Genomic DNA, 9,843 nt, shown 5'->3' on the forward strand with positions numbered 1-9,843 from the left:
TATCTATCTATCTATCTATCTATCTATCTATCTATCTACCTATCTATCTACCCATCTATCTATCTATCTATCTATCTATCTATCTATCTACCCATCTATCTATCTATCTATCTATCTACCCATCTATCTATCTATCTATCTATCTATCTATCTATCTATCTATCTATCTATCTATCTATCTACCCATCTATCTATCTATCTATCTATCTATCTACCCATCTATCTATCTATCTATCTATCTATCTATCTATCTATCTATCTATCTATCTATCTATCTATCTATCTATCTATCTATCTATCTATCTATCTATCTATCTATCTACCTACCCATCTATCTATCTATCTATCTATCTACCCATCTATCTATCTATCTATCTATCTATCTATCTATCTATCTATCTATCTATCTATCTATCTATCTATCTACCCATCTATCTATCTATCTATCTATCTATCTATCTATCTATCTACCCATCTATCTATCTATCTATCTATCTATCTATCTATCTATCTATCTATCTATCTATCTACCTACCCATCTATCTATCTATCTATCTATCTATCTATCTACCCATCTATCTATCTATCTATCTATCTATCTATCCATCTACCTACCCATCTATCTACCCATCTATCTATCTATCTATCTATCTATCTATCTATCTATCTATCTACCTACCCATCTATCTATCTATCTATCTATCTATCCATCTATCTACCCATCTATCTATCTATCTATCTATCTATCTATCTATCTACCCATCTATCTATCTATCTATCTATCTATCCATCTATCTACCCATCTATCTATCTATCTATCTATCTATCTATCTATCTATCTACCCATCTATCTATCTATCTATCTATCTATCTATCTATCCATCTATCTACCCATCTATCTATCTATCTATCTATCTATCTATCTACCCATCTATCTATCTATCTATCTATCTATCTATCTATCTACCCATCTATCTATCTATCTATCTATCTATACATCTATCTATCTATCTATCTATCTATCTATCTATCTACCCATCTATCTATCTATCTATCTATCTATCTATCTACCCATCTATCTATCTATCTATCTATCTACCCATCTATCTATCTATCTATCTATCTATCTATCTATCTATCTATCTATCTACCCATCTATCTATCTATCTATCTATCTATCTATCTATCTATCCATCCATCCAGCCATCTACATATCTACCTATCTATCACGCTGCACCTGTACATCTAAGTCCCGCCCCCCAGCCCTCAACCAGCCAATGGCAGACCGGAATACTGACAGCACGTTCGATTGACTTCGAGAAAAAAAAGAAAAACAAATGCAATGTGAGGAGGAAATAATACTGCAGTATGTCTAAACCATGGATGTATGGTCTAAACGAGCGAGATTATCTGAATATAAAGAAGAAGAGACAAAAAGGAGCTCCGGGAGTTTTCCAGAACACAGTTCATGTTAGATATATTGATCCTGGAAGTGTTGTTCAGGTGTCAGGTGTGAACAGGTGAGTTTAATTGTTCTCTAGTTGTTTAAATTGCTGATGAGACTTACTTGTTCACATTTCGTGTGTGTGTGTGTGTAGGAGAGATTTGCATGCAATGGTAATATTAAGTTTGAGGAGCTGAAATTGAATTAGTCTGAAAATAGCTAACATCCATAATGCTGTCATGACTCTGCTGCTGTAAAGAATTAAGAACCATCATGCTATTGGAATTATTATCAGATCTGTTTATTATTACTTATATATGGATCAACAAAATGCTTTAAACGCTTTAAAGTGGAAGTGAATAACCAAGTTAAGCTGGTTTACTAAATGGATTTCCACTCTAATGAACAAGTATATGTATATATACCGTATATATATATACGGTATATATATATATACAACAAATAATGACAAATGTCAGCATTTAAAAGAAAAAAAAGCAGCTTTGTTTAAAGCCCAGCCTCCAGTGTATTTTGACATTTCTATGATGATATTTCATATTTATTTGAGTCATTTCCTGACTAAGTTGATCAGCCACGCTGTTTGTCAACATTTTTTTTGACAAATAACTTAATTTTGTGCTTGTTCTTGTTGGTTAAATGGGAATATGACGTATGACTATAGTAGAAGCTGCAGGTCAAAGGTCATCCTCCAAGCTGCAGGCGCACTCAGGCTCGTTTGTGTCTGAGCACCAAACTGATAAATCAGTTTATCTGTCTGTCAGTTTGTCTTTCTAGTTAGTTAGCCAGAGAGACGGGGAGACGGGAGACAGAGACAGGTAATCAGAGAGGACGGGAGACGGGGAGACAGTCAGCTGCAGCTGGACTCAGTGCCTGTCAGAGGGCTCTTTCAGTGTCACTATAGCCAGCGCTGCTGCAGTAACGTTACTGATCTCCGTTTCAGCGTCAGTTTATGAAATGGATTGTTTTGTCCTTGGTTTTAACATTATAAAACTCATCTTCACATCCAGGAGCAATACAATAGTGTCCCTTCTTTTGTTTTCTTCTGTCCCGTGTCTCCCCAGTCAACGTCTTTCACGGTCTCTACCGTCGTATCTGTGTAACTCAGCCGAGCCAACCATTCTCGTGATGTCACAGGCTAGATTAATGCAACATGCCGGCGCTCTTGCCATGAAGTATGAAACAAAGCTGCTTTTTTCTTTTAAATGCTGACATTTGTTATATTTGTAATATAGTAGTTTATTAGAGTGGAAATCCATTTAGTAAACCAGCTTAACATGGCCACTTTAATTAATTAATTTATTAGTTGATTTGACAGGGACAATACATGTAGGCATTGTTACACTTAATTAAAGTGCAACCGATGCAACGTATATAGGACTTCTAGCCATAGCTAATTTGCAGACCTGGCAGACATTGTCCCTGGTTAGGCTTTTAAGAAAAAGAAAATAAATTAAAAAAAATACAGAATAGCACATCATACATAAAATCACATAATACAACATTGTACATTACAATCAATTTTACATATGTACAGTATGTTCCCAATCAATAATCAGTGATCACAGGTTTGGTTTAGTTTCAGCCAGTGTTTCACCGCTTCATTAAACGTTTTCAGGTCAGGTTGTATTTTTATTTCCGTTGGTAGGGCGTTCTAGAAATGTATTCCTTTTACTGAAAAAAAAATATATATATGTATATATATATTGTTGACACTGTGAGCACACTAGCGTTGCTATTTACGTTATGTATTTGGAATATTGACGTTTGTGTGCTGCTGCTGTTTTTTTGCTTTATTTGTATGGCATACTGGCCTTTGTGTGTTGTTGCTGGTGTGGTACGTTGCAAATAGATGGGTAGCATAGTTGTTTTTTCACCTAGAGTGCATGCACTGGGTCCTGAGGGCCAATAGGGCCTGCAGGAAATCTCATGTACATGTCATTTCAACGAGGAGCCTGACATGAAGGTGACTTGCCCGTCTGCAGCTTGCGTTAACAGTAGTTCCAACAGGTGGGTCCACTTCATGACACTTGAGAGTTTCAGAGGTGGTTACAGGCCTTCCTCAGTCTGCTCTACAGTGTCATTATTATGTAAGACCTTAACTGGCAAGCAAAGATACAGTGACACAGACTTTTTCAGGATTAACATTGATTGCCGCTGCTGACAGATTCTCCAAAATCCCCCACTGAGATTCAGTCAAAGCTGACACAGAGAGCGGCTCAGCACTCTCTCACACCGCACAGGACAACCCGGCTTTCTGTTTATTAGGCAACTTGCAGATGATCTATCATTAACTTTACTCTCCTTTACTAAGGGAATAAAAATGTCACTGTCGATTTGAGGGGGTATTCCAGGTCTCTGGGTCTGGTTACTCAGTGTAGCGTGGAAGCCAAATGTGAGACAAGAAATACTCTTGTAAAAACGTTTATGGTATTTATGAGAGTATCTCTTCTTGAGCAACACACAAGGACGGTTATTATAAGAGTTTCACTATTTGAAAGAAAAAAAAAGATGTCATGTGCTCATTGCCTCCCAGTGGCCTAATTCCAGACATGTTTTCACCCCTCACTTCATTTGACAGTGGTCATAACTGCAGAGAAAACAAAGAAATACTTTCAAGAAAACAATAAATTTGGAAACGATGATGAACAACTGTCAACAAATAATGACAGTCGCTGTTAAAAACCGAAGCGACCCTCTTGCCACAGGCCTCTCTCGAGGGGGACGAGGGGAAGCCAAGAATAAATTGCCTGTCTGTAGTCATTTGAATGCAACATTTAGCTGTGATTTATGTGAAGGCAGAAAAGCATTATGAGAAAACATTTTCCAAGTGCAACAGCTTGCAGCAATTTACATTATATGGGGGGAAAACCGCTGAAACAAATATTTGACTGGCCTCCATAATGAAATGGATATATTTATACACGTTGAATTGAGTCAAAGGCTCTGTAACGAACGCATGGCTTCACCAAAGGAGCTCTCTGCGTTCCTGTAGTAAACATTTTACTGATGCTACAGGGGCCTCGAATGAAAGTTATTAGAGCCATAATTCTCCCAGCGGGCCAAGAGATACAAAGATAAGCCACATGAAGAGGGAGAAGATACGCTAGAGGGAAATCAACGCTGTGTTTGTATCAGCGACAGAAAGAGATTCAGAGGTTGACTGATTCAATTTCAATTAGTTTTAAGCTGAAATAGATTTGCTTTTACTCCTCTAATTAGTTTGCAGACTGTTGCCCTTTAATCTCTCATTTATTCTTTTCTGCAGAAAAGTTGCTAAGGAAATGGTAAATATAGTTGCAGCGTATTTCCTCAGAGTGACCTCGATACTAGAACACATTGTATGCAGGATTTTTGTTGTTTTTTAACACAGTTTTTATTGTGCTTTAAGAAACTCTCCACATGAGAGATCAGACAAAGTATAAGAATAATAATTGTACATTTTTTGTAATAAACAATCTGTCATATAACACACATTTACAGTTTAGAGAAGAGTGTGCCTTACCAACAGTCTTACCAACAGAAAAAAGTAATAAATAAATAAATAAAATAAATAAGAATTTTACATATATTAACCACAAAAAATAAAAAAGATAAAAAAATAAAATTGAAATAAAATAAAATAAAATAAAATTAAAAAGGGGTGGATGCCTATTACCCTTGTCAGCAAACTAATTAATTTAATTAACAACATCCAGAAGTCAACCTCCTAACAAAAACTGACACCTAAAAATCTGTTTTCATCTTCTTTTATCAACAATTTAAAACAGCGGAATTTTTACAATAGGCTTTTTTTAGACTCAGTATGAGCCCTAGCCATAGCCCGAGGAAATTAAGCCTAGGTCCCGCATCACCTACAAGATCCTCCTCCTCACCTACAAATCCCTCAATGCCCTGGCTCCTCAGTATTTATCTAACCTCCTCCACCCTTACACACAGCCCCGGAACCTTAGATCCTCAGGCACGGGTCAGCTCTCCATCCCTCACACAAGAATGCGAACTTTTGGGGACAGAGCCTTCAGTGTGACAGCCCCCACCCTCTGGAACTCTCTCCCCATAGAGCTCCGCAATGCACCATCTCTGGACACCTTCAAAAGACTCCTCAAAACCCACCTCTTCACCAAGGCCTATGGCCTCTAGCTTCTGTTACATTTGTTGTGTTTATTTATGTCTTTGTTAAGCGTTCTTGGGTTTCATGAAAGGCGCTATATAAATCCAAGCTATTATTATTATTATTATTATTATTAATAAAATAACACCCAAAAAGAATCAGGAATAGCTCCTCATGAGGCTTATATGCATATATCCGGTCGTCTTTGAAATGTAAGAAGTTATAAATGAATCCATTATAAGTATTTTGATTATCATTCCAGAGTAAATGGAGATGCAATAAAGGAAGAAATAAGATTTGTATCCTCGCCTAGGATTTAATCTAAATTTCAAAGCCAATATCACCATTAAAACTAAGATCCCACGGATAATGATGCAACTGAATGTATTCTACTACACTTTGACTACAACTGTGACCGGCAAGTTACGTAAATAAACACTATAATGTTGGCTTCAGAATAAAGTAGTGCTTTCGGCGTTTATTTTCTTATCGACCCTGTCTTTGAACGGTCTGGATGAGACAGCAGAGGAGGAGAGCCAGGTGATCAGAGAGGGGAGACAGAGACAGGTGATCAGAGAGGGGGAGAGGACGGGAGATGGGGAGACAGAGACAGGTGATCAGAGAGGGGAGAGGACGGGAGATGGGGAGACAGAGACAGGTGATCAGAGAGGGGAGAGGACGGGAGATGGGGAGACAGAGACAGGTGATCAGAGAGGGGAGAGGACGGGAGATGGGGAGACAGAGACAGGTGATCAGAGAGGGGAGAGGACGGGAGATGGGGAGACAGTCAGCTGCAGCTGGACTCAGTGCCTGTCAGAGGGCTCTTTCAGTGTCACTATAGCCAGCGCTGCTGCAGTAACGTTACTGATCTCCGTTTCAGCGTCAGTTTATGAAACGCACTGTTTTGTCCTTTGGTTTTAACATTGTAAAACTCATCTTTACATCCAGGAGCAATACAATAGTGTCCCCTCTTTTGTTTTTATTCTGTCCTGTGTCTCCCCAGTCTCAGTCTTTCGCGGTCTCTACCGTTGTATCTGTGCTATTCAGCCGAGCCAACCAACCTCGTGACGTCACAGGCTAGAGTACTGCAACATGGCGGCGCTTTTGCTACGAAATATGAAACAAAGCTTGTTCTTTCTTCTAAATGCTGACATTTGTCATGTTTGTAATATAATTTTTAATTAGAGTGGAAATCCATTTAGTAAACCAGCTTAACTTGGTCGAACACTTCACTTCCACGTTCAGTTCGACTACTTTTGAGCCAGATATGGACGTTGTTTTTGGACTTTATGAGTTGTAATCCACAGAAGATAATCCACAAATGTGTACAAAACACATTTGGACAAAATTACGCAACCACACAGGAGGGAAGTTGCAAATGTCACGCGGCCCATAAATGCACATACACATACATATTTGTGGATTTTCTTCTGTGGATTGCAACTAATAAAGTCCAATAAAAACTTCCATAGCCAGCAAAATAAAATAATACATAAACAGGCTTCAGTTTGAGAGTTCATAGTAGTATGGAGAACGCTTTGAAACATTTACACCTTCAAGTTGGGGAATACAATTTACAGAAAGCATATTTTAACAGTGAACTAAATAAATAATATATTTGAAATTAGAAATTATCAAACCTTCTTTTTTTTTGTTTCTGGTCCACATTGTCTGAGGATGTTGTGAGTGCATCATACACCGCAGTGTTGCTTCCCTGTTTGCTAGTTAGAAAGTGCAGTTAAACTTCCAGTGTGAGTCATCTGTGTCTCTAAATGATAAGCTGATGAGTTACAGATGGTTGAAATGTGTGAACAGCTATCTCGTCCCTGTTCATCACATCATGCAGCATGAATGAAGCCACAAACACACACAGCAAGCGTGCAGAACTTCAGCACTCGTCGTTGCACAGGCGAGAAGACATGAACGCAACGCGCTAATTAATATGTCACCGAGAAAATATTTTAATGACTTACAAATGGGGGTGACTGCACACACTGCCCCGTGCCATTTATTTACAGTGAGGCTGAGACTTACTGGCATGAGGCAGCACATACAGCGAATTCTTAGACATCTAAATTAGAGGGGGCCCGAAGTGTCGTGGCTTCAGATACATGTGTGTAACCCCTGTGGTCTCTGAGCCCCCTCCTTCAAATTTGCGTCTTCCCTAATCAGTGCCAAATGGAGATTTTTTTTTTTTTCCCCCAGCTTGGGTGATACAGTGAGAGAGAGGAAGGAAGTCATTGTATTCAATGAGAGCCTTCCATTTTTATTTTTTACAGCCGCGTCACATTGAGTCCCCCCCCACCACCCAGCCCCACATAAACGCAGCAACTCTTACAATTACCGACGCTTTCATGTGTCCCAGTCAGCGGTCGGTGGGGAAGGAGGGCCAATTGCTTATAATTAAGAGGTATTTGTTTGGGAGCTGCGGGGCGTTAAATTCTTCATACACATGGCACTTTTTTTGTCATATTAACAACACTGAAGGACAAAATCTCCAGTGCTAATGCAGGAAAAAAACTCAAGGGTTAGCCAAAGATACTGTAAGCACAATGTTTTCCTGAGATATTGATGTGATTATACGAACTCTAAATGTGATTTAAAAATAAAATTGGTAAAATTTTTTGCCCATTTCAGGAAAAAACAATCCATCAGAGTTGCTGTTTTGAAGCAAACATGTTGTATAGAAGGACATTACTGCACTTTTAATCTCATTTGCACCTAATGCCACAGTAAAAGATTTCCACGCTTCACCCAGCATATGCTAGTGATTATTAATTAGTGTTTTGCCTGCATTTTAGGTAATAAGAGAGAGAACCAGTAAAATTGCGAGTCCTCATACCCAAGGCAAATGCCTACAATTAAAGTTTACTATGTGTTTGTTTTTCAATAGGTTTTTAGCGTTCGGCTGATGCAACAACTTGGCAGGCGGCGGCTCGGAGCAGCTCAGAGTTCCTCCTGCAAGATGAACGGAGCTGCAGCCAATCTGTTAGCGAGGGGGAGAGAAGTCGAAGGACGATGTCACGGCGAACGTCCTCCTCGCTGCGTCTGTGTGAACCCGTCAAGGTGAGCGGGAGGAGGGTACAAATGTGACAGAAATGATAGTTTGATTGGTGAAAATATCTTCTTAACTCTAATCTAAAATTAGTGTTCTATTGGAACAAGGAGCTTAAAGCAGCAGTGGGTAGAAACGGAGCAAATATGATTTAAAAAAAAAGTTATTTTTATAAAACGGTCACTTTATCCTGTAAATAGTGCATGAGACAGGTCATCTGAAAAAATATTCATGTGCCTCTGTAGCATTTGGTGCTCCTTATGGCATCTGCAAGATTTCACCGACTAGAGGAAAACAACCAATCAGGGCTGATCTGGATCTCTAAAACTAAAAAAAGTCTGGAACTCTGACCAAACGGTCAAACTAGCAGCGCTGATCAAATATAAATCAATATTCTGTATTGTAATGCCTATTTCTCTCCTCAAGTGTGTTCAGAAACATCTTGTAGTGTACTATTTAGCTGTAAAATGAGAAAGTTTGTGACCCGGCAGCCAAGTTGAGATCAGTTGAGGATATACCAAGCACCGCCCACCAGCTGTAAACTTCCTCTAACTCCTCCAAAGTCATCTCTAGCTCTCCCGTCAGCTCCGTTCTCTTTATACATCCATGGTCATCTCCATCGGGGCTGTTTGAATGCATTTAACATAAATGTCAGTATATGGGTGCTCTACAGTTGTAGCGTCAGCCGAGTTGACCACGGAGATGAGAGTGACGGCTGGCTTGACCGCAATACGATAACGTTTCCTGTCCATGACAGAGTTAGAATGCAGCTTTTTCGTTTCGGCTCGCGGCGGCCGGCTGCTGTTTGTTTTGGTTGAAGGATACGGAAAGGATGTGACATCACAACATCACGTTACTCAGACTACAACAATAAAAGCGGTAACTTCCTTCTACCTCCACAAGACTCAAATGAAGCAAATATATCGATTCTGGCATTAAAAAATTTATTTCAAAATCGTAAAAAAAAAGTATAGTGTATACTTCAGTATAGTGAAGCTTCCTTTATCGTATAGTAACTGGTAGCTAAAGTCACTACACTTCCCACGTAGCTTTTTCCCAACGCTGTTGAGAAGTGACCTGCTGGAAACACTGAACCTGTTTCTGTCTCAACCTGGTCGGTCGGTCGGCGGTACAAACAGGGGGTCACTTCTTCTCCGCTCATCTCCGGGGGCGACGCACTCATTCAGCTGATTGACAGAGAAGACGTCTAATTCT

General features: G+C 39.2%; 1 protein-coding gene and 1 long non-coding RNA gene across 4 annotated transcripts in view; one reads left to right on the plus strand and one right to left on the minus strand.

Moving 5' to 3' along the window:
* Positions 1-9,843, minus strand: part of LOC141765002 (uncharacterized) — a 228,867-nt gene that overhangs the window by 11,370 nt on the left and 207,654 nt on the right. The window lies entirely within an intron of this gene.
* Positions 1,272-9,843, plus strand: part of LOC141764997 (homeobox protein MSH-C-like) — a 38,953-nt gene continuing 30,381 nt past the window's right edge. For 2 of the 3 annotated variants that reach the window (XM_074630797.1, XM_074630798.1), the window contains exons 1-2: positions 1,275-1,520; positions 8,467-8,639. The gene's annotated coding sequence lies outside the window, so the exon portion shown is untranslated. Of the gene's footprint in view, positions 1,521-8,466; positions 8,640-9,843 lie in introns of all 3 variants that reach the window. The other variant, XR_012593342.1, reaches the window with a different exon arrangement.

Source organism: Sebastes fasciatus, chromosome 3, assembly GCF_043250625.1.
Source record: "Sebastes fasciatus isolate fSebFas1 chromosome 3, fSebFas1.pri, whole genome shotgun sequence".
NCBI classification, from domain to species: Eukaryota; Metazoa; Chordata; class Actinopteri; order Perciformes; family Sebastidae; genus Sebastes; species Sebastes fasciatus.